The sequence below is a fragment of the Penaeus vannamei genome, chromosome 9 (assembly GCF_042767895.1).
Source record: "Penaeus vannamei isolate JL-2024 chromosome 9, ASM4276789v1, whole genome shotgun sequence".
In the NCBI taxonomy this organism is placed as follows: domain Eukaryota; kingdom Metazoa; phylum Arthropoda; class Malacostraca; order Decapoda; family Penaeidae; genus Penaeus; species Penaeus vannamei.
In genome coordinates, this window is record NC_091557.1 from 38,529,640 (window position 1) to 38,556,360 (window position 26,721).

General features: G+C 34.5%; 7 non-coding genes across 7 annotated transcripts; 1 reads left to right on the forward strand and 6 right to left on the reverse strand.

The window, feature by feature from the left end:
* Positions 1-236: 236 nt before the first annotated feature.
* TRNAA-CGC (transfer RNA alanine (anticodon CGC)) lies at positions 237-308 on the reverse strand. The gene has a single exon. It is a non-coding gene; the product is annotated as a tRNA-Ala (tRNA).
* A 4,425-nt stretch (positions 309-4,733) lies between these two features.
* On the reverse strand, positions 4,734-4,805 carry TRNAA-CGC (transfer RNA alanine (anticodon CGC)). Its single transcript has one exon. It is a non-coding gene; the product is annotated as a tRNA-Ala (tRNA).
* A 2,295-nt stretch (positions 4,806-7,100) lies between these two features.
* TRNAA-CGC (transfer RNA alanine (anticodon CGC)) lies at positions 7,101-7,172 on the reverse strand. The gene has a single exon. It is a non-coding gene; the product is annotated as a tRNA-Ala (tRNA).
* Positions 7,173-15,958: 8,786 nt separating this feature from the next.
* TRNAA-CGC (transfer RNA alanine (anticodon CGC)) lies at positions 15,959-16,030 on the reverse strand. The gene has a single exon. It is a non-coding gene; the product is annotated as a tRNA-Ala (tRNA).
* A 2,804-nt stretch (positions 16,031-18,834) lies between these two features.
* TRNAA-CGC (transfer RNA alanine (anticodon CGC)) lies at positions 18,835-18,906 on the forward strand. The gene has a single exon. It is a non-coding gene; the product is annotated as a tRNA-Ala (tRNA).
* Positions 18,907-23,106: 4,200 nt separating this feature from the next.
* Positions 23,107-23,178, reverse strand: TRNAA-CGC (transfer RNA alanine (anticodon CGC)). Its single transcript has one exon. It is a non-coding gene; the product is annotated as a tRNA-Ala (tRNA).
* Positions 23,179-25,403: 2,225 nt separating this feature from the next.
* Positions 25,404-25,475, reverse strand: TRNAA-CGC (transfer RNA alanine (anticodon CGC)). Its single transcript has one exon. It is a non-coding gene; the product is annotated as a tRNA-Ala (tRNA).
* Positions 25,476-26,721: the final 1,246 nt, after the last annotated feature.

Here is a 26,721-nt window from a genome sequence, read left to right on the forward strand (position 1 = left end):
TGTGTGTGTGTGTGTGTGTGTGTGTGTGTGTGAGAGAGAGAGAGAGAGAGAGAGAGAGAGAGAGAGAGAGAGAGAGAGAGAGAGAGAGTGAGTGAGGAGTGTGAGCGAGTGAGTGTGAGTGAGCGAGTGAGCGAGTGTGAGCGACTGAGTGAGTGAATGAGTGAGTGAATGAGTGAGCGAGTGAGTGAGTTTGTGTGTGTTTCTTTTATTATAACTAGAAAGAGCATAATAGTCCTTGGAGGTGCCGGGGATTGAACCCGGGTCTTCTCACATGCGAAGCGAGCACTCTACCTCTGAGTTACACCCCCATGTTAATCTTCGTAGGCAAACACAAAAAATTATGAGTAAGTGAAATCCTTCGATACAAATTGGCTTCCGCTTCTACGATTTGCGAACCACACCCTCGATAATGAATGAAAAAGTGACAATGGTAGCACTACTGAATGACCAAGACTTTAATAATAGTAATAGTAAATAATTAACATAATAATCATAATGATAATGTAAATAACAGCAACAACAACAATAGTAATAATAATATTGATAAAGATAATAGTAATAGCCATGAATAAAAGGAATAATGACAAAACAGTAAGTCATAAATATTATTAGTCGAACAGATTAGTCCTTATGCTGTATGTATAGACGAAAAAATAAAACAATAAATTAATCAGGAATTAACCATTACTTTGCACTATGTACTTAAACAAATGTTATGTTATGATTAAAACTGTTCCTATGTGTACCTGGCACCCCCCCCAAAAAAAAAAAATACAAATTCAAAGCATAAGTTTAGCACACATTAATTCTAACTTTGTCGGTCAGTTTATATAATGATTTGGAAACGTATGCTTTAGAATACAAAGCATCTTTTCCATTCGTAGAATTCAAAATTAGATTATGAACCGAGATCACTTCACAGGCGATATAGTACTTAGTTCATTAATTCCTTTATTTTAATGAGAATGAACAAAACCGATGGAGATACGGATAATCATATAAAAGTTAAATAGGTCTTTGTAGAATTCAAAATGTTTTATAGGCGAAATCACTTCACAGGTGATTTCCGTTGAAAATTCTTAGAGCATCAGATGTCTTTGCTAATGAGAAATACAGAGCAATACCAATGCAGATAATAATAAACTACAATAAAAGAGGCCATTATCTTTAGCACAGAGAAATGGAATATTAAATCTAGAAATAAAAGGCTTCAGAAACACGACGATATTTCACCTTTTTATTCATACATTTTTATCTAGTACCGTTGTTCATATCTATAATTATATTCATCATTCATCCATCAACCTATTTCCTGCCATCAACCTATCTATCTGCATATCAATTATAAATGCTTTCAAATATGGAAAACAGGAAATAACCCCGAACACGACATAACAAGAGAGCAAGAATTCAAAAGGATTTTCGGATTGGCAAAAAGGTCCGTTCCAAAAAATACGCTTTTGGGACCAACAAAGCGAACCAAGAATTTGAATGTCAAGGACGAAAGAACGAATAGAAATAGAAGAGGCATATCAGTCGAGTAAATTAGAAATTAGAAGAGGCATATCAGTCGAGTAAATTAGAAATTAGAAGAGGCATATCAGTCGAGTAAATTAGAAATTAGAAGAGGCATATCAGTCGAGTAAATTAGAAATTAGAAGAGGCATATCAGTCGAGTAAATTAGAAATTAGAAGAGGCATATCAGTCGAGTAAATTAGAAATTAGAAGAGGCATATCAGTCGAGTAAATTAGAAATTAGAAGAGGCATATCAGTCGAGTAAATTAGAAATTAGAAGAGGCATATCAGCCGAGTAAATTAGAAATTAGAAGAGGCATATCAGTCGAGTAAATTAGAAATTATAAGAGGAAATAGTGCTTTCATGTAGAAATTCCATATTGGACTTAAGAAGCGAAAAGAGACGGGTTTAGCATGAGAAAATTCATAGAAAATGACAACGAATTTTCTCCTGAACCGGAAATTCAGAAACGGAAAAGTTCTAAGTACCCAGAAACGAATCATTCCACAGGCACACGTACATGTTCAACTTGTTCATTCATCTGAGGAGACATATGTATACTTATGGTGTTTATAGTGTATATTCCTATTCAACTTTAAACAATGTCTTCAAAAATAAACATATAGAATGACACACAGACACAATCCAAAACCCAAATAATTTGTCTTTCCGTCTCTTTGTCACACAAACACACTCACATCCGATTTACTTTATTTGCTTATTGTTTGTATTAGTTATTCACTAACGTACAAACGTATGTTCATGCACTTTGAATAAAATCATATGTATGACGCACTCTACCTCTGAGTTATACTCCCATGTTACTCTTCGTATGCAAACACTTAAAACAAGTGATGAATATGTGAAATCCGTGTATAAAAAATGGCTTGCTCTTCGTCGCTTTACAAAGCATATGCACGATGATAAATGAAGGTGACAATGGCAACGCCACTGCATGAATATGAATTTAATGATGATAAAAGTGATCGTGTTATAAATAATAAGAATAATAGTAACAATATTAGTTATAATTAGGATGGTAAGAACCTCAAATAATAAAAATAATAATATATAATAGTAATAGTAATGTAATTCTTATTATTTATGAAGCAAAATTGTCCCTTGGCTGTAGGAATAGCCTAAGAAAATAAAAGTTAACATCTTGATAAAGAATTAATCGTTACTTTGGAAATTCAATATGTATTTACAAATTATATACAAGCATATGTTTATCATATAACATATACTTCAGCTTTGCCAATGACCTTATATATGGAGATGTATTCTTAAAATGAAATACATACTTGGCCCTGAGGAACAGACAGTATTGGTAAATATTAATGTGGTAATGTGTGGCATCAAATTGAATTCTGATATAAGTAATAATCCCCCGAGGGCTGCAGGTGTAGAGAAGTCTGTGACGGACGGTAATTCTAGGCTCTTCGTTTAACAAATTTGCTGCAATAGTTTCTTTCTTTCTTTCTCTCTCTCTCTCTCTCTCTCTCTCTCTCTCTCTCTCTCTCTCTCTCTCTCTCTCTCTCTCTCTCTCTCTCTCTCTCCAAAATTGAAACATTTTCTCTTTTACAAACAAAGAAGCTACAGTTATTGAGTTAATGGCGTCCTTCACGAAGCTGACCTTCTGGAAGTAACGAAATAATAGATCAAGCAAGATGTGCATGCAACTGCATAAAAATGTCACTGCGATGGATGTGGTCGGTGCAAGATGAAGCGCTCAGCCTCAGTCAGGAAGGGCGATTTTCCCTTACTTTGATATGAGACAGCGACTGTTTTGAACCCTATCTAAGTACGGTGTTAGGAAGGCAATAGAATAGTCTTGTTTCACAGGCGATTTCCTTTGAAACTACTTAGTGTATCTGATTCATTTGTTAATGAGACTTATTGAATAATACCAATGGAAATACAAATAAAGAATTCATGTAAATCAGGCAATCATTTTTAACACCGAGCAATGCATTAGTAAATCTAGAAATAAATAGCTTCAAAAACATGCAGATATTTCATCTTTATTTTGTTCACACATTTTTGTTCTACTATTGTTGTTCCTATCAGTAATTATATTCATCATTCACCCATCAGTCCATTTCCTGCCATCAACCTATCTATCTGCATATCAATTAAATATGCTTTAAAATGTGGAAAACAGGAAATAATCCCGAACACGACATAACAAGGGATCAAGGATGCAAAAGGATTTTTACATTGGCGAGCAGGAATGATGCAATAAAATGTGCCTCTGTGATTAACAAAGCGAGCCAAGAATTTAAATGTCAAGGATGAGAGAACGAGTAGAAATAGAAGAGGCACATCAGTCAAGGATATTTGAGATTAAAAGCGAAATCGGAAAATATAGTTTAGAAATTCCATACTGGATTTGCGAAGGAAATGGAGACAGGTTGAGTAGGAGAAAATTCATAAATACATGACAGCCAATTTTCTGAATCGGAAATTTAGACCAGGAAGGTTCAAGGAACCGGCAAACGGAATATTGAACAGACACGCGCGCATGTTCTTATATCTTGGGGAATAGAGGAAGCCAATTTTTATACGTTTTTTCATATAATTTGCATTAGAAGTTCACATATAGGATTTTATTCAGAAGTACATCAACATACGTTTGTGTGTGATTAAGTAATACACACAGTAAGGAAGTAAAAAATGGGTACACAACGATTTTTTACCTAAACCGGAAATTCAAAACAGAAAGGTACCCGGAGACGAAATATTCAACAGGGACACACACATGTTCAACTTGTTAATACATCTGCGGAAACAGTATATGTATACCTACGGTGTTTATAGTGTATATTTCTATTCATCTTTAAACAATGCCTTCGAAAGTAAATATACCATGACACTTACACAATCGCAATCCCAAATCCTTTATCTTTCTCTCTGTCACACACAAATACACACTCACTTACTTAGTATTTACTTTACTTCCTTACTGTTTGCATCTGTTAATCACTCACCCACAAACGTACTTCTGAAGTAAGAGTGAGTGAGAGAGAGGGAGAGATGGAGAGAGAGAGAGAGAGAGAGAGAGAGAGAGAGAGAGAGAGAGAGAGAGAGTGAGTGAGTGAGTGAGTGAGTGAGTGAGTGAGTGAGTGAGTGAGTGTGAGCGACTGAGTGAGTGAACGAGCGAGTGAGTGAGTGTATGTTTCTTTTATTATAACTAGAAAGAGCATAATAGTCCTTGGAGGTGCCGGGGATTGAACCCGGGTCTTCTCACATGCGAAGCGAGCACTCTACCTCTGAGTTACACCCCCATGTTAAGCTTCGTAGACAAACACTTACGAAAACTGATGAGTAAGTGAAAGCCTTCGATACAAATTGGCTTGCGCTTCTACGCTTTGCGAACCACACACTCGATAATGAATGAGTGACAATGGTAGCACTACTGAATGACCAAGACTTTAATAATAGTAATAGTAAATAATTAATTTAATAATCATAATGATAATGTAAATAACAGCAACAACAATAGTAATAATAATACTGATAAAGATAATAGTAATAGTCATGAATAAAAGGAATAATGACAAAACAGTAAGTCATAAATATTATTAGTCGAGCAGATTAGTCCTTATGCTGTATGTATAGACGAAAAAATAAAACAATAAATTAATCAGGAATTAACCATTACTTTGCACTATGTACTTAAACAAATGTTATGTTATGATTAAAACTGTTCCTATGTGTACCTGGCACCCCCCCCCCCCAAAAAAAAAAAAAAAATACAAATTCAAAGCATAAGTTTATCACACATTAATTCTAACTTTGTCGGTCAGTTTATATAATGATTTGGAAACGTATGCTTTAGAATACAAAGCATCTTTTCCATTCGTAGAATTCAAAATTAGATTATGAACCGAGATCACTTCACAGGCGATATAGTACTTAGTTCATTAATTCCTTTATCTTAATGGGAATGAACAAAACCGATGGAGATACGGATAATCATATAAAAGTTAAATAGGTCTTTGTAGAATTCAAAATGTTTTATAGGCGAAATCACTTCACAGGTGATTTCCGTTGAAAATTCTTAGAGCATCAGATGTCTTTGCTAATGAGAAATACAGAACAATACCAATGCAGATAATAATAAACTACAATAAAAGAGGCCATTATCTTTAGCACAGAGAAATGGAATATTAAATCTAGAAATAAACGGTTTCAGAAACACGAACCAATTTCACCTTTATTTTGTTCATACATTTTTATCTAGTACATTTGTTCATATCTATAATTATATTCATCATTCATCCATCAACCTATTTCCTGCCATCAACCTATCTATCTGCATATCAATTATAAATGCTTTCAAATATGGAAAACAGGAAATAACCCCGAACACGACATAACAAGAGAGCAAGGATTCAAAAGGATTTTCACTTGGGCAAAAAGGTCCGTTCCAAAAAATACGCTTTTGGGACCAACAAAGCGAACCAAGAATTTGAATGTCAAGGACGGAAGAACGAATAGAAATAGAAGAGGCATATCAGTCGAGTAAATTAGAAATTAGAAGAGGCATATCAGTCGAGTAAATTAGAAATTAGAAGAGGCATATCAGTCGAGTAAATTAGAAATTAGAAGAGGCATATTAGTAGATTAATTAGAAATTAGAAGAGGCATATCAGTCGAGTAAATTAGAAATTAGAAGAGGCATATCAGTCGAGTAAATTAGAAATTAGAAGAGGCATATCAGTCGAGTAAATTAGAAATTAGAAGAGGCATATCAGTCGAGTAAATTAGAAATTAGAAGAGGAAATAGGGCTTTCATTTAGAAATTCCATATTGGATTTGCGAAGCGAAAAGAGACGGGTTTAGCATGAGAAAATTCATAGAAAATGACAACGAATTTTCTCCTGAACCGGAAATTCGGAAACGGAAAAGTTCTAAGTACTCAGAAACGAAATTTTCCACAGGCACACGTACATGTTCAACTTGTTCATTCATCTGAGGAAACGTACGTATACTTATGGTGTTTATAGTGTATATTCCTATTCAACTTTAAACAATGTCTTCAAAAATAAACATATAGAATGACACAGACACAATCGCAAACCCAAATAATTTCTTTCTCTTTGTCACACACACTCACTCACATACGATTTACTTTATTTGCTTACTGTATTAGTCATGCACTAACGCACAAACGTATGTTCATGCACTCTGAATAAAATCTTATGTGTGAACTTCCCAATTATGTTGTCATTAATCACTATGTTAAGTAGAGTTCATCTTACTGAACAATTATTTTGCAATTTGACTTTGCCAAAGTGAATTATGACCTTGAGAACTGTGTGGGGATAATGACGACGATGCAGATTATGTGGAAATATTTTAAGATGACAATGAAATATGTATATACATGTATATATGTATATATATAGTAATTCTCTTTCTCTCCCCTCTCTTCTCTCCTCTCTCTCCCCCCCCCTCTCTCTCTCTCTCTCTCTCTCTCTCTCTCTCTCTCTCTATATATATATATATATATATATATATATATATATATATATATATATTTATATTTATATTTATATATAAATATAACAAGTACTTGGAGGTGCCGGGGATTGAACCCGGGTCTTCTCACATGCGAAGCGAGCACTCTACCTCTGAGTTACATCCCCATGTTACTCTTCGTATGCAAACCTTAAAAACAAGTGATGAATATGTGAAATCCGTGTATAAAAAAATGGCTTGCTCATCTTCGCTTCGCAAAGCATACGCACGATGATGAATGAAGGTGACAATGGCAACGCTACTGCATGCCTATGAATTTAATGGTGATGATAACAGTGATCGTGTTATAAATAATAATAATAGTAACAATATTAGTTATAATTAGGATGATAAGAACCTCAAATAATAACAATAATAATATATAATAGTAATAATGTAATTCTTATTATTTATCATACAAATTTGTCCCTTGGCTGAAGGAATAGCCAAAGAAAATAAAAGTTAACATCTTGATAAAGAATTAATCGTTACTTTGGAAATTCTTAATATATTTTCAAATTATATACAAGCATATGTTTATCACATAACATATACTTCAGTTTTGCTAATGACCTTATATATGGAAATATATTCTTAAAATAAAATACATAATTGGCCCTGAGGAACAGACAGTATTGGTGATTAATGACAACATTATTGGGAAGTTCACACATAAGCATGACTAATACAGTAAGCAAATAAAGTAAATCGTATGTGAGTGTGTTTGTGTATGACAGAGAGAAAAACAAATTATTTGGGTTTGCGCTTGTGTGTGTGTGTCATGTTATATGTTTATTTTTGAAGACATTGTTTATAGTTGAATAGGAATATACACTATAAACACCATAAGTATACATGTGTTTCCTCAGATGAATGAACAAGTTGAACATGTGCGCGTGCCTGTGGAATATTTCGTTTCTGGGTACTTTGTTGCAGTAAATTTGTTAATGAAGGTCGCCATTAACTCAATAACTGTAGCTTCTTTGTAAAAGAGAAAATGTCTCAAATTTGAAGTGTGTGTGAGAGAGAAATTGTTGCAGCAAATTTGTTAAATGAAGAGTTTAGAATTACCGTCCGTCACAGACATACCACACATTACCATACTTATATTTACCAATACTGTTTGTTCCTCAGGGCCAAATATGTATATTATTTTAAGAACACATCTCCATATATAAGGCCATTGGCAAAGCTGGAGTATATGTTATATGATAAACATGTGCTTGTATATAATTTGTAAATATATTTTGAATTTCCAAAGTAACGATTAATTCTTTATCAAGATAATAACTTTTATTTTCTTAGGCTATTCCTACAGCCAAGGGACAAATTTGCTTGATAAATAATAAGAATTACATTACTATTACTATTATATATTATTGTTATTGTTTGAGGTTCTTATCATCCTAATTATAACTAATATTGTTACTATTATTGTTATCATTTATAATACGATCACTGTTCTTATCATCATTAAATTCATGGACATGCAGTAGTGTTGCCATTGTCACCTTCATTCATCATCGTGCGTAAGTTTGCGAAAAGAAGATGAGCAAGCCATTTTTTATACACGGATTTCACTTATTCATCAATTGTTTTAAGTGTTTGCATACGAAGAGTAACATGGGGGTGTAACTCAGAGGTAGAGTGCTCGCTTCGCATGTGAGAAGACCGGGGTTCAATCCCTGGCACCTCCAAGGACTATGATGCTCTCTTTAGTTATAATAAAAGGTAACGTTACACACACTCTCCCACTAGCTCACTCATTCACTCACTTTCTCTCTCTCCCTCTCCCTCTCACACTTACTTCAGAAGTACGTGTGTGGGTGAGTGGTTAACAAATGCAAACAGTAAGGAAGTAAATACCAAGTAAGTGAGGGTGTATTTGTGTGTGACAAAGAGAGAGAAAGATAAAGGATTTGTAAGTGTCATGGTATGTTTATTTTCGAAGGCATTGTTTAAAGATGAATAGGAATATACACTATACACACCGTAGGTATACATTTACTGTTTCCTCAGATGTATGAACAAGTTGAACATGTGTGTCCCTGTGTATTAGTTAATCACCCAAGCTCAAACGTATGTTGATGTACTTCTGAATAAAATCATATATGTGAACTTCTAATGAAAAGAAAATTATACATAAAAAAACGTTTAAAAATATGCTTGCTCTATTCCCCTAGATATAAGAACATACGCGAGTGTCTGTTCAATATTCCGTTTGCCGGTTCCTTGAACCTTCCTGGTCTAAATTTCCGATTCAGAAAATTTGCTGTCATGTATTTAAGAATTTTCTCCTACTGAACCTGTCTCCATTTCCTTCGCAAATCGAGTATGGAATTTCTAAACTATTTTTTTCTGATTTCTCTTTTAATCTCAAATATCCTTGACTGATGTGCCTCTTCTATTTCTACTCGTTCTCTCATCCTTGACATTTAAATTCTTGGCTCGCTTTGTTAATCACAGAGGCACATTTTATTGCATCATTCCTGCTCGCCAATGTAAAAATCCTTTTGCATCCTTGATCCCTTGTTATGTCGTGTTCGGGATTATTTCCTGTTTTCCACATTTTAAAGCATTTATAATTGATATGCAGATAGACAGGTTGATGGCAGGAAATGGACTGATGGGTGAATGATGAATATAATTACTGATATGAACAACAATACTAGAACAAAAATGTGTGAACAAAATAAAGATGAAATAACCGCATGTTTTTGAAGCTGTTTATTTCTAGATTTACTAATGCACTGCCCGGTGTTAAAAATGATTGCCTGATGTACATGAATTCTTTATTTCTATTTCCATTGGTATTATTCAATAAGTCTCATTAACAAATGAATCAGATGCACTATGTAGTTTCAAAGGAAATCGCCTGTGAAACAAGACTATTCTATTGCCTTCTTAACAATTCGTACTTCAATAGGGTTCAAAACAGTCGCTATCTCATATCGAAGTAAGGGAAAATCGCCCTTCCTGACTGAGGCTGAGCGCTTCATCTTGCACCGACCACATCCATCGCAGTGACATTTTTATGCAGTTACTTGCACATCTTGCTTGATCTATTATTTCGTTGCTTCCAGAAGGTCAGCTTCGTGAAGGACGCCATTAACTCAATAACTGTAGCTTCTTTGTAAAACAGAAAATGTTTCAATTTTGGAGAGAGAGAGAGAGAGAGAAAGAAAGACAGAAAGAAAGAAAGAAGACAAAGAGAGAGAGAGAGAGAGAGAGAGAGAGAGAGAGAGAGAAAGAAACTATTGCAGCAAATTTGTTAAATGAAGAGTTTAGAATTACCGTCCGTCACAGACTTCTCTACACCTGCAGCCTTCGGGGGATTATTACTTATATCAGAATTCAATTTGATGCCACACATTACCACATTCATATTTACCAATACTGTCTGTTCCTCAGGGCCAAGTATGTATTTTATTTTAAGAATACATTTCCATATATAAGGTCATTGGCAAAGCTGAAGTATATGTTATGTGATAAACATGTGCTTGTATATAATTTGTAAATACATTTTGAATTTCCAAAGTAACGATTAATTCTTTATCAAGATAACAACTTTTATTTTCTTAGGCTATTCCTACAGCCAAGGGACAAATTTGCTTGATGAAAAATAAGAATTACATTACTATTACTATTATATAATATTACCATTATTTGAGGTTCCTATCCTAATTATAACTAATATTGTTGCTATTATTGTCATTATTTATAATACGATCACTATTATCATCATTAAATTCATAGGCATGCAGTAGTGTTGCCATTGTCACCTCCATTCATCATCCTGCGTAAGTCTGCGAAGCGAAGATGAGCGAGCTATTTTTTATACACGGATTTCACATATTCATCAATTGTTTTTAAGGTTTGCATACGAAGAGTAACTTTGGGGTGTAACTCAGAGGTAGAGTGCTCGCTTCGCATGTGAGAAGACCCGGGTTCAATCCCCGGCACCTCCAAGGACTATGATGCTCTCTTTAGTAATAATAAAAGGTAACACTCACACTCACTCACTCACTCTTTCACTCACTTACTCTATCTCTCTCCCTCTCACTCTCACTCTTACTTCAGAAGTACGTTTGTGGGTGAGTGATTAACAGATGCAAACAGTAAGGAGGTAAAGTAAATACTAAGTAAGTGAGTGTGTATTTGTGTGTGACAAAGAGAGAGAAAGATAAAGGATTTGGGATTGCGATTGTGTAAGTGTCATGGTATATTTATTTTCGAAGCGTTGTTTAAAGATGAATAGGAATATACACTATAAACACCGTAGGTATACATATACTGTTTCTTCAGATGCATGAAAAAGTTGATCATGTGTGTGTCCCTGTTGAATATTCCGTTTCCGGATACCTTTCTGTTTTGAATTTCCGGTAAAAGAAAAAAAAAATCCTGTGTACCTGCTATTTTTTACGTCCTTACTGTGTGTATTAGGTTATCACTCAAGCACAAACTTATGTTGATGTACTTCTGAATAAAATCATATATGTGAACTTCTAATGCAAATATAAAAAAAACGTATAAAAATTAGCTTGCTCTATTCCCGAGATATAAGAACATGCGCGCGTGTCTGTTCAATATTCCGTTTGCCGGTTCCTTGAACCTTCCCGTTCTAAATTTCCGATTCAGAAAATTGGCTGTCATGTATTTATGAATTTTCTCCTACTGAACCTGTCTCCATTTCCTTCGCAAATCCAGTATGGAATTTCTAAACTATTTTTCCGATTTCTTTTTTCATTTCAAATATCCTTGACTGATGTGCCTCTTCTATTTCTACTCGTTCTCTCATCCTTGACATTTAAATCCTTGGCTCGCTTTGTTAATCACAGAGGCACATTTTATTGCATCATTCCTGCTCGCCAATGTAAAAATCCTTTTGCATCCTTGATCCCTTGTTATGTCGTGTTCGGGATTATTTCCTGTTTTCCACATTTTAAAGCATTTATAATTGATATGCAGATAGACAGGTTGATGGCAGGAAATGGACTGATGGGTGAATGATGAATATAATTACTGATATGAACAACAATAGTAGAACAAAAATGTGTGAACAAAATAAAGATGAAATAACTGCATGTTCTTCAAGCTGTTTATTTCTATATTTAGTAATGCATTGTTAAAAATGATTGCCTGATGTACATGAATTCTTTATCTATATTTCCATTGGTATTATTCAATAAGTCTCATTAACAAATGAATTAGATGCACTAAGTAGTTTCAAAGGAAATCGACTGTGAAACAAGACTATTCTATTGCCTTCCTAACACCGTACTTAGGGTTCAAAATAGTCGCTATCTCATATCAAAGTAAGGGAAAATCGCCCTTCCTGACAGGCTGAGCGCTTCATCTTGCACCGACCACATCCACCGCAGTGACATTTTTATGCAGTTACTTGCACATCTTGCTTGATCTGTTATTTCGTTACTTCCAGAAGGTCAGCTTCTTGGAGGACGTCATTAACTCAACAACTGTAGCTTCTTTGTAAAAGAGAAAATGTTTCAATTTTGGAGAGAGAGAGAGAGAGAGAGAGAGAGAGAGAGAGAGAGAGAGAGAGAGAGAGAGAGAGAGAGAGAGAGAGAGAGAGAGAAATAAAGAGAGTGAATGAGTGAGAAACTATTGGTACAAATTTGTTAAATGAAGAGTTTAGAATTACCGTCCGTCACAGACTTCTCTACACCTGCAGCCTTCGGGGGATTATTACTTATATCAGAATTCAATTTGATGCCACACATTACCACATTTATATTTACCAATACTGTCTGTTCCTCAGGGCCAAGTATGTATTTTATTTTAAGAATACATCTCCATATATAAGGTCATTGGCAAAGCTGAAGTATATGTTATGTGATAAACATATGCTTGTATATAATTTGTAAATATATTTTGAATTTCCAAAGTAACGATTAATTCTTTATCAAGATGTTAACTTTTATTTTCTTAGGCTATTCCTACAGCCAAGGGACAAATTTGCTTGATAAATAATAAGAATTACATTATTATTACTATTATTTATTATTATTTATATTATTATTATTATTATTATTATTATTATTATTATTTGCGGTTCTTATCATCCTAATTATAACTAATATTGTTACTATTATTATTATTATTTATAATACGATCACTGTTATCATCATCATTAAATTCATAGGCATGCAGCAGTGTTGCCATTGTCACCTTCATTCATCATGGTGCGTAAGCTTTGCTAAGCGAAGATGAGCAAGCCTCTGTTTATACACGGCTTTCACTTATTCATCATGCGAAGCGAGCACTCTACCTCTGAGTTACACCCCCATGTTAATCTTCGTAGGCAAACACTTACAAAAAATGATGAGTAAGTGAAATCCTTCGATACAAATTGGCTTCCGCTTCTACGATTTGCGAACCACACGCTCTATAATGAATGAAAAAGTGACAATGGTAGTACTACTGCATGCCCAAGACTTTAATAATAGTAATAGTAAATAAGATAATTAAAATGGTATTCATAATTAATCTAATAATCATAAAAATAACGAAGATAGTTAAAAAAGGTATTAATAATTAATTTAATAACCATAATAATGTTAATAACAGCAACAACAACAATAATAATAGTAATAGTGATAAAGATAATGATAATGGTCATGGTGATAAATAAAAGGAACAATGATAAAATAACAGTAAGTCATAAATATTATTAATCGAGCAGATTAGTTCTTTGGCTGCATGTATAGACGAAAAAATAAAACTCAATAAGTTAATCAGGAATTAATCATAACTTTGCATTATGTACTTAAATAAGTATTATGTTATGGATAATATTGATCCCATGTGTACCAGGCCCCCCCCCCTCCCCCCCCGAAAAAAACAGCAAATTCAAAACATATTTTCAAATCAAAAGCAAGCACAAGTTCACCACACATTAATTTTAGCCTTGTCGGTGAGTTTATATAATGATTTGGAAACGTATGCTTAAAAGTACAAGGCATACATGACCCTCAGAAAGAGCAGCGATAAATGTAATGGGGTAATATGCGGCATCAAATTGAAACAACCACTTAAGAGCTCTAGATGTACACGCCTGTAAGGGACGGTAATACTTAACACTCATTTCGTAATTTTGCCGGAGGTATTCTTTCCTTTTCTTTTTTTTTAAAGGAACAATTACGCACAAAGACTGGAGTTATTGGAGCTAAGTGCCGAAATGAGAGAGCAAGGAAAGAGTACCTGAAACTGCAATCAGATGTCAATGCGTATACGTGGTCGGTGCCTGAAAGGGATTGCGTGAGTTACCGTTTGTTCCTTTGATAGAAGATAGAGACTCTACCGTAAAATAGAAAAAAAAAAAAAATACGGACAAGAAAGTACGATGTTAGGAAGGCAATAAAATACTTTTATTTACGGCAGGATACCTTGATCTTGATTTCACGACTTGTAAACCATTATTGTTTCTCAGGTGTCAGGGACTTCAATCTTACATCTCCTTCGGTGAAGCCACGCAGTTACCTCCTATTTTCTCCGCTACGTCCTACCACACCCTTCCATCTCGACCCTTCTCCACCTTCCGCCCAATTTACCCTCACCGATCCTTGACTCTTCCAAAGTTTCCCAGGAATAGGTGACTCGAATTCAGGAAACACTGGTCTAGTGAGAGCTTGATCTGATGGAATAGGATATCCGATGAAATATCAGTCGATTCTGCATCAGGCGGAACAGCAGCGTCGGTTAATCACAGAGTGTGACGTCAAGAAGCATCCCTCATATTTGTAGAATTCAAGATTTTTTTTATAGCTGAGATTTACTATTCTGTTCATCAGCCTATTTTCAATGAGAATTTTTGGACGTATGTTTGTGCACTAATGAATAAAATCCTCCCAATACACCTGGCGTTCATAATTTCTCGTCTTAGAAATGAAGGAGAAAATGCATTCTTCCTGCTCGGAAACCCGTAGAAACCACAAGTAAATCAACCTTGTAGGAGTGTAATTAGAGATGGTACATAACGCCATGTTATTGAGATTTTATCTTGCTGAACCATATATTTCTTGCGGATTTTCTTTCTCTTTTTGCAATTTGATCTGCCTAGACGAATAATAAAGAAAATAATTTTATGGGGATTATAATGGCGATGCACATTATTAAGAGGGAAAAGATTTTCAAGATGATAATACACACATATATGTGTATATATGTGTGTGTGTGTGTGCATATACATACATACATACATACATATATATATATATATATATATATATATATATATATATATATATATATATATATGTATATATATATAATGTATGTATGTATGTATGTATATAGGCATATATATATGCACACATATATATATATAATATATATATATATATATATATATATACACACATATATATATACATATACATATATATATATATATATATATATATATATATATATATATATATACATACATACATATATACATATATGCATATATGCATATATATATATATATATCCATATATATTATATATGTATATATATGTGTGTGTGTGTGTGTGTGTGTGTGTGTGTGTGTGTGTGTGTGTGTGTGTGTGTGTGTGTGTGTGTGTGTGTATATATATATATACATATATGCATATATGCATATATATATATATATATCCATATATATTATATATGTATATATATGTGTGTATATATATATATATATATATATGTATATAGATTTATATATATATATATATATATATATATATATATATATATATATATACATATGTATGTGTGTTTTTGTATGCACACACACACACTACACACACACACACACACACACACACACACACACACACACACACACACACACATATATATATGTGTGTGTGTGTGTGTGTATTTGTTTAATTACAAGGGTAACTGAAAAGAGCATCAAAGTAACTGGAGGTGCCGGGGATTGAACCCGGGTCTTCTCACATGCGAAGAGAGCACTCTACCTTTGAGTTACACCCCCATCGCAATATATTATAAGGTAAGTAGGTAGGTAGGTAGGTAGGTAGGTAGGTAGGTAGGTAGGTAGGTAGGTAGGTGTGTGTGTGTGTGTGTGTGTGTGTGTGTGTGTGTGTGTGTGTGTGTGTTTTAAATATAGATAAAGTGTGAATTGGTAATAGTGTACGGATAAACCATGGTATTTGTATATGTGTACGTGTATGTAAAGGCATAGTTAAATGTTGATCAATAATGTACACTATAGGTATTCATGCAGTATTTTCCAATGTTTCCCCAGATACGTAAACAAGATGGACATGTGCGTGTCTATGGAATATTCCTGCTACTTGAACCCTTTCCCGTTCTGAATTTCCGACACAGAAAAAATAGCTGCCATTTTTCTACGATTTTTTCCATGCTAAACCCGTCTCCATTCAATTCGCGAAGTCAATATGGAATTTCTAAGCTCGAATTCTTTGTTCCTCTTCTAATCTCTAATTCAGTGGATTGATATGCCTCTCCCATTTATATTCTATATTTATTTTTTCGCCCTTGACATTCAAATTCTTCGCTATTTTATTTAATCAAACTGACACATTTTATAACATCAGGCCTGCTCGCCAATGTAAAAATCCTTATAAATCCTTGTTCTCTTGTTAGGTCACGTTTGGGATTATTCCCTATTTTCCGCAATAAAAAGAATAATTGATATCTTTTTAGACCGGTTGATGATAGGAAATGGGTGGATGGATGAATGATAAATATATTTTAATGGAATATCGATACAAAACTAAAATATGTGTGAACAATATAAAGATGATAACTGATTTTTTTCTGGAGCTGCTTATTTGTAGATTTACTTTCCATTTCCATTTTTCGGACTGAAAGATAATGGCTTATTTAGCTATTATCTTTATCTCAATTGGTTTTGTTGATTCTCTCTCACTCTCTGTCTCTGTCTCTTTGTCTCTGCCTCTGTCTCTGTCTCACTCTCCCTCTGTTAATCCCTTAAAAAAAAAATAATACTAATAATAAAATAAATAAATAAAAAATAAAAAATGTACTACAATGCCTGTAAAGCGATCTCGGCCATAAATTCTAATTTTGAATTCTACAAGTGCGCAGGACGCTTCATGACGTCACTCAGTGATTAGCCGACGCTTCTATTGGCTGACGCGGAATCGCCTGATAATTCATCGGATATGCTATTCCAACAGATCGCTTCGTGCTAGGCTAGTGCTTCCCTAAGTCGACGCTTCCGCTCCCTGGGGAAAAATTGAAGGGGTTGCAGGGGAGGAAATGGGCGGAAAGGGAGAGTGGTTGAGATGGATGATAGGGAGTAGCGGGGATTATAGGAGGCAACAGCGTGTCACTGACACCTTAGAAACTATAATGGTTTGCCAATAATGATATCAACATCAAGGTATCCCGCCGTATATGGTAGATTACCTTCCTAACATCGTACTTTGACAGGCTTCAGTACAGTCACTGTCTTCTATAACTCCCTTCTATCACTCACTTCTATCCCTTACTTCTATCACTCCCTTCTATCAATCCTTCTATCACTCACTTCTATAACTCACTTCTATCTCTCACTTCTATCACTCCCTTCTATCACTCATGTCTATCACTCACTTCTATCACTCTCTTCTATCACTCCCTTCTATCACTCTTCTATCACTCACTTCTATCACTCACGTCTATCACTCACTTCTATCACTCTCTTCTATCACTCCCTTCTATCACTCTTCTATCACTCATTTCTATAACTCACTTCTATCTCTCACTTCTATCACTCCCTTCTATCACTCACTTCTATCACTCCCTTCTATCACTCCCTTCTATCACTCTTCTATCACTCACTTCTATCACTCTCTTCTATCACTCACTTCTATAACTCACTTTTATCACTCACTTTTATCACTCTTCTATCACTCCCTTCTATCACTCCCTTCTATCACTCATGTCTATCACTCACTTCTATCACTCTCTTCTATCACTCCTTTCTATCACTCACTTCTATCACTCCCTTTTATCACTCACTTCTATCACTCCCTTCTATCACTCCCTTCTATCACTCTTCTATCACTCTCTTCTATCACTCCCTTCTATCACTCACTTCTATCACTCACTTCTATCACTCCCTTCTATCACTCTCTTCTATCACTCCCTTCTATCACTCTCTTCTATCACTCCCTTCTATCACTCACTTCTATCCCTTACTTCTATCACTCCCTTCTATCACTCACTTTTATCACTCACTTCCAGACCGATGCTGAACGTCATATCTGGCACCGACCACGTTTATGCATTAATATCTCATTGCAGTTTCTGGTACTTTTTCCTTTTTTTTTGCCACCTCCAGAAGGTCAGTTTCGCGAGAGACACCATTAGCTCCAATGACTGCAGCTTTTCTGTCAGTAAAAGAAAAATGTTGAATTTAAAAAAGGAAGGAAAGTATTTTTATTCTTTGTGTTTCTTAGGGGATGTTGCCTTTTATATCCAAAACATAACACTTATCAATATGCATAATGCATAACAACAAATAATTCCTGATTTAGATATAGTTTTGGAACTTATATAGCCAAGGAACTTATCTGCTCAATTAATGATATTAATGAATTACCGCTATCATTTTATTATTATACCCATTATCCATTTTCATTATTACCATTATTGCATTTGTTATTACTAATGTCGTTGATAACATTATTACAATGACAATTATTTATAATATTATTATTTCTGTTATTATCACTATTATCAGTATTATTAAAATATTGGTCACACAGTAGTGCTGTTATTATGTTGGTATCCGAAGACTTACATGGGGGTGTAACTCAGAGGTAGAGTGCTCGCTTCGCATGTGAGAAGACCCGGGTTCAATCCCCGGCACCTCCAAGTATTTTGACGCTCGTTAAGTAGAATAAAACACTCACTCACACCCATCCTCTCCTCACACACACTCACACTGACACACACACACACACACACACACACACACACACACACACACACACACACACACACACACACACACACACACACACACACACTCTCTCTCTCTCTCTCTCTCTCTCTCTCTCTCTCACTCTCACTCTCACTCTCACTCTCACTCTCACTCTCACTCTCACTCTCACTCTCACTCTCACTCTCACTCTCACTCTCACTCTCACTCTCACTCTCACTCACTCGCTCGTATATTTATTGCCATCTTAAATATTTAATTCCTCATAACAATTCGCATCACCATCATTATCACCCAACAGTTTTCATGATAATTAATCGATTTACCAGTCAAAATGCAGGATGAATACTGAATATGGCGGTTAATGACAACGGTATTGGGAAGCTTGCATAGAGATTTTTATTCAGAAGTGCACGAATATACGCTTATGCGTGAGTGACTAATATAAACAGGAAGTAAAATAAATAGTATGTGTGTGTAACAAAGACAGAGAGAAAGAAAATACTTGTGCTAGTGATTGTGTACGTATACGTTTATCGTGCGTATTTGTGAAGGCATTGGTTTTATGTTGATTAATATACACGATATACACAATAAGTTTACATAAACTATTTCCCCGCTTCCCCAGATGTCTGTACAAGATGAACGTGGGCGTTGGTCTGTGGAATACCCCTTTTCTGGGTACTTTGAACCTTCCCGTTCAAAAGTTCCGCATTCATTTTTCCACGAATTTCCCCTTGCTAAACCTGTCTCAATTTCAAATCAATTTTAATTTCAAATTAAAATGATTGATATGCTTCTTATATTTCTATTAGATCTTTCGCCCTTGCCATTCAATTTCTTGGTTCGCTTTTGTGTTATTAAAAAGCAGTTCAAGAATATTGCAGAAAATGCAATTAATTATTTGGTTCAGCTCTCTCCATTTTACACGCGTTGAAATAAATATAAGCAAATCTTGCGCTTCTCGGCCATTTTATTTCATCGTGAGGGATTATGGGTTGAGGAGACCCCGGAGAGAAACAAAAACCCATGGTGACTGAAATCTCTTGAAGTTGAAAACTGTATTACAAAGTTATGGAGAGAATTATTTGACGAGACTTGAAATGGCCTTTGGCAAACAGTTAAATTGTTATGTTATGTGTTGGAATCAGTTTTGTAGGGAAAAAATGTATATAGGTTATGTACAAAAGAAAAGTATCGTGTCCCGTGCACTCCAGAAAAGCTACACTTATTGCTAAAAGGTTTTGTAATGTCTGTTCAGCATAAGGATTCTTAGATATGTACGAATAGTAAAATAACAAAAAAAGTATGCTTTTGATTTCAGGATTGTGTATATTTATGAGGTTTAAATTAATATTCCTTACACGAGTCAGGTGGTGATCTACGATGAATATGTTTTGCTTAATTAAATGAATATATTTAATATGATAAGAGAGAGAACATAGACTAGCAATGAAATGATTATGAGAGACATGTATATGTAATTTGGTATTAATTACTAAATGTCAATATGTAATGATCAACTAAATAATTCAAAATGATCAAAGAACAAGAGAAAGTATAAATAAACGTTATTATACATTACTTTCATATATAGTGTATTTTTACGTAACCTTGCCGACTGAATTCTTCCAATAAAGGTACAATACCCTGGACTTTCATAACACATCACCTGAGTGACTCGTGCTACGGCTTTGTTAATCACATTGGCGTGTTTTATTGCACCGGGCCTGTTCGCCAATGTAAAAACCCTTTTGAATCCTTGCTCTCTTGTTAGGTCGTGTTCGGGGTTATTTCCTGTTTTCCATATTTAAAAGAATATGTAATTGATCTGTAGATGGATGGGCTGATGACAGGAAACGAATGAATGGATTATATAAATATATAAATGATTAATGTTGCAAGATCAAAACATGAGTGAAAGATATAAAGTTGAAGTAATTCCATGCTGCTTATTTCTAGAATTTAAATTCCATTTTCCGTGTTAGAAATAATGGTGTCTTTTACTTTCATGAAACGGGTTTAGCATGAGAAATTTGTAGAAAAATGATACCGCATTTCTTCTGTATTGGAAATTCAGAACAGAAAGGTTTAAAGTACCCGGAAATGGTATATTCTACACGCACATATTTATCTTGTTCATTTACCAGGGGAAACATTGGGAATTAGTAAATATGTAACTAAAGTGTATATTGAGGGTCAACATTGAAGCGCTTATGTAAAGTAATTATCGTGTATTGTATTTTCCTTGAATATTGGTCAGTAATGTATGATTAGCCTATTCATGCAAAAAAAAAAAAAAATGAATAAAAATAAATAAATAAATAACAATAAATAAAAAAATATCGAAGAGACCCTCTGGTATCCCCTAAACTCCCATAGCAATGCTTTAGAAACGAAGATGCAAAACATCAGCGATCTTCGGCAGTCCCCGGAAGTGACGTCATTCCCAGAACCAGGGAGAACCTTGCTTAATAGCGTGATACACACAATAGTGCTCCGCGAGTCAAGAATATCACGGAATGGTCCCAATTTCAAGCTATAAACATAAAAAAAAATCTCAAACAAAATAAGCCAAACCAGAAATATACATCTTAGAAATTTTAAGTTTATTTCGCCCTCTGTCTATGTCTGTCTCTCTGTGTATCTCACATTTTCTGTGTGTGTGTGGATAGAGAGATGTATCTGCATTTGACATTTTGTTTTTCTTTCTTTTCCACCCCTGGCATTTCTCTCTCTCTCTCTCTTTCGTTTTATCATATTCATCCTTTTCCTTTAATCATTATAATAACTACTACAACTTTAACTGTTTTTATCATCAGTGGTTATCATAAATTGCCCAGAGAAGATAAAGCACATAATAAACAAAATGATGAATAGGTTTATCTTGATGTCATCAGTACATGAATATATACATCAAATCATTTAAGAACAATTAATAAAACCGGGTAGGCCTGTCAGAGAGGCCTATCATCAGGCACATATCAGCAAAACATTATTAGGAACATGCTCTTTTTTTTTTACTTTCTCGAGAACAATATCATCAGCTGATGTCTGATCCAATATGGATTGATGTACATGGCGATGTACAGGATGGATGTAGGTCTGCGTCTCGGGTGCAAACTACAGAAATGGTGTACAATATAGAAGCGGGATCAAATGTTCGACTATAAAAAGATATTTAGAAAATCACCATTCATTCAGTCTCTTCGGGTCTCGACGCCACTCCATGTCCGGCTGGTTTGGCACAACTTCCACGACATTCACAGCGTCGGGCTCGTGCATGTACGGTCCAACAACCATCAACCCTTGATATTCCTCCTCTTCCAACTCTTCGAAGACGTAGGCACCCTCTGAAGAACTTATATCAATGTCCTCGTCGGATTAATCCGATGAAACTTCACTGCCGCTGTAGTCTTGTAGTGAGTCCGCTATGTACAAAGTACTGAATGCAGAGAATGCTGTGATCGTGTTCTGGAATTGACGTCACACATCCGGATTCCAGGATTTTCGCGGGAAAATATAACTTGACCGGAAAATCGAAATAAATCAATAAATTCTCAATTTTGGGGAATTATTTTCAATTTCCTTTTTTTTTTTTTACTGATATTAGAGAGATGGTTTGCGAGCTATTTTTTCCCTATTTAAATTTTCCAGTTCATACTTCAAATAAGCCCTTTAAGAAATGCCTTCATATACACGGGTAAATATACATATACCATGGGTTATATGTACAGAATCACAAATTCACATAGAAAAACCTTACTGCCCAATTTTTTTACTCCCTGATTTATATTGGTCATACACAAAAATATGTTTGTGCTCTCCTGAATAGAAACATACGTGTAAACCTTCCAATGCATCTGACATACATAATTTCTCGTCTTAGAAAAGGTACTTTTTGTTATTATTATTATTAATATTATTTTCTTTTTGCCATTTCGATGCAAATTGCTGTGAAAAGGATTTTAAGATAATCACACACACACACACACACACACACACACACACACACACACACACACACACACACACATACACACACACACACACACACACACACACACACGTGTGTGTGTTCATGTATACATTTGTTTAATTACAAGGGCAACTGAAAAGAGCATCAAAATAATTGGAGGTGCCGGGGATTGAACCCGGGTCTTCTCACATGCGAAGCGAGCACTCTACCTCTGAGTTACACCCCCATATTACTATTATTCACATGTAAGCTTACAATAGCATAACAAGTGATTACATCTATAGAAGATTGGTTAGCTTGTCTCCACTCAATACGATATGAAATACTTTAATGATAATAATAACATTAATCATGATTATAATAACAATCATAATAATAATGGTACCCAAATGATGATGTGTTCATTACAAGGAAAATAGAGCCTTGTCAGTGAGGTTATATAGTCATAGAAATGTATGCCAATTATAATAAATGCAAAATCCTGAGAAAGAGTTCAGGTAATTATAGTATGCTAATGGGTTATATCAAATTAAAGGGCTTATGTGAAGTAATTATCGTGTATTGTTTCTTCCTTGAATATTGGTCAATAATGTATGCTTAGCCTATTCATGCAAAAAAAAAAAAAAAAAAAAAAAAATAATAATAATAATAGTGCTCCACGAGTCAAGAATATGACGGAATGGTCCTAATTTCAAGCTATTATATATATATATATATATATATATATATATATATATATATATATATATATATATATATATATATTAAATATATTTTCTCAATTATACAAAATAAGCAAAACAAGAAATATATATCATAGAAATTTTAATCTGCCAGTTTATTTCGCCCTCTGTCTGTCTGTCTATCTGTGTATCTCTCATTTTCTCTGTGTGTGTATGTAGATAGAGAGATGTGTGTGTACCTTTCTTTTTCTTTACCTTTCCATTTACTTTTCCTGGTTCATTAAAATAATCTGCATATGATACATTATTTTCCATCCCTGGCATTTCTTTCTCTTTCTCTCTCTCTCTCTTTCACATGCTATCTCTATCTCCCTTTCTCTTTAACGTATTCATTTTCATATTTATCCTTTTCCTTTTATCATTATAATTACTACTACAACTTCAACTGTTTTTATTATCAGTGGTTATCATAAATGGCCCAGAGAAGATAAAGTACATAATAAACAAAGTGATGAAGGTGTATCTTGATGTCATCAGTACATGAATATTTATACCAAATCATTTTTGAACAATTATTGAAATAAGCCCTGGGTAGGCCTGACAGATAGGCCTATCATCAGGTACATAACAACAAAACATTAGGAACATGCTCTTTTTTACTTTCTCGAGAACAATATCTTCAGTTGATGTCTGGTCGAATATGGATTGATGTACATGGCGATGAACAGTATTATTACTACACAGAGGCAGGGTAGGTAAACCCCAACAAACACAACACAAATAAATACCGATGCCTCTCCACTCGCGACTGGATGTAGGCCTGTGCCACGGGTGCAGACTATGGAAATTTTGTACAATATAAAAGCGGGATCACATGTTCGACTATAAAAAATATTTAGAAAATCACCATTCATTCAATCTCTTCAGGTCTCGACGCCACTCCACGTCTGGCTGGTTTGGCACAACTTCCACGACATCCACTGCGTCGGGCTCGTGCATGTACGGTCCAACAACCATCAACCCTTGATATTCCTCCTCTTCCAACTTTTCGAAGACGTAGGCACCCTCCGAAGAACTTATACCAATGTCCTCGTCGGAATAATCCGATGAATCTTCACTGCGGCTGTAGTCTTGTAGTGAGTCCACCATGTACAGTGTATTGAATGCAGAGAATGCTGTGATCGTCTTCTGGAATTGACGTCACACATCCGGTTTCCGGGATTTTTTGGGGAATTATTTTCAGATTTCCTTTTTTACTGATATTAGAGATGTTTGCCAGTTAATTTTTCCCTAAAATTTTTCAGTTGCTACTTCACATAAGCCCCTAAGATATGCCTTAATATACACGTACAGATATACATATATCATAGGTTATATGTACACAATCACAAATTCACATAAAAAAGCCTTACTGCCCAATTTACTCCCTACTTTTTATTAGTCATACACAAACATATGTTTGTGCTCTCCTGAATAGAAACATACGTTTAAACCTTCCAATGCATCTTAGATACATAATTTCTCGTCTAAGAAAAGGTATTTTTTATCATTATTTTTTTATTTTCGGCATTTCGATGCAAATTGCTGTGAGAAAGAATTTTAAGATAACACACACACACACACACACACACACACACACACACACACACACACACACACACACACACACACACACACACACACACACACACACACACACACACAGTGTGTTTGTTTATGTATACATCTGTTTAATTACAAGGGTAACTGAAAAGAGCATCAAAATAACTGGAGGTGCCGGGGATTGAACCCGGGTCTTCTCACATGCGAAGCGAGCACTCTACCTCTGAGTTACACCCCCATATTACTACTCTTTGCATGTAAGCTTACAACAGGATAACAAGTGATAACATCTATAGAAAATTGGTTAGCTTTTCTCCACTCAATATGATATGAAATACTTTAATGATAATAATAACATTAATCATGATAATAATAACAATGATAATAATGGTACCCAAATGATGATGTGTTCATTACAAGGAAAATAGAGCCTTGTCAGTGAGGTTATATAGTCATAGAAATGTATGCCAATTATAATAAATGCAAAATCCTGAGAAAGAGTTCAGGTAATTATAGTATGCTAATGGGTTATATCAAATTAAAAGGCTTATGTAAAGTAATTATTGTGTATTGTTTCTTCCTTGAATATTGGTCAATAATGTATGCCTAATCATGCAAAAAAATAAAATAATAATAAATAATAATAATAATAATAATAATAAATAAAAAGATATCGAAGAGACCCTCTGGTATCCCCAAAACTCCCATAGCAACGCCCTTAGAAACGAAGATGCAAAACATCAGCGATCTTCGGCAATCCCCGGTAGTGACGTCATTCCCAGAACCAGGGAGAACCTTGCTTAATAGCGTGATACACAATAGTGCTCCGCGAGTCAAGAATATCACGGAATGGTCCCAATTTCAAGCTAGAATATATATATTTTTAAATACATTTTCTCAGTTATACAAAATAAGCCAAACGAGAAATATATATCATAGAAATTTTAATCTGCCAGTTTATTTCGCTCTCTGTCTTTGTCTGACTATATGTGTATCTCATTTTCTGTGTGTGTGTGTGTGGATAGAGAGATGTGTCCTTTTCTTTTTCTTTACCTTGCCATTCACTTTTCCTGGTTAATTAATAATAAAAAAAAATTCTCTCTCTCTTTCACATGCTATCTTTATCTCCTTTCCCTTTATCGTATTAATTTTCATAATCATCCTTTTCCTATTATCATTATAATTACTACTACAACTTCAACTGTTTTTATCATCAATGGTTATCATAAATTGTCCAGAGAAGATAAAGTACATAGTAAACAAAATGATGAAGAGGTGTATCTTGATGTCATCAGTATATGAATATATATATCAAATCATTTAAGAAAAATTAATAAAATAAACGCTGGGTAGGCTTGACAGACAGGCCTATCATTGGCATATATCAACAAAACATTATTAGGAACTTTTTTTTTTTACTTTTTTACTTTCTCGAGAACAATATCAGCAGCTGATGTCTGATCCAATATCTATTGATGAACATG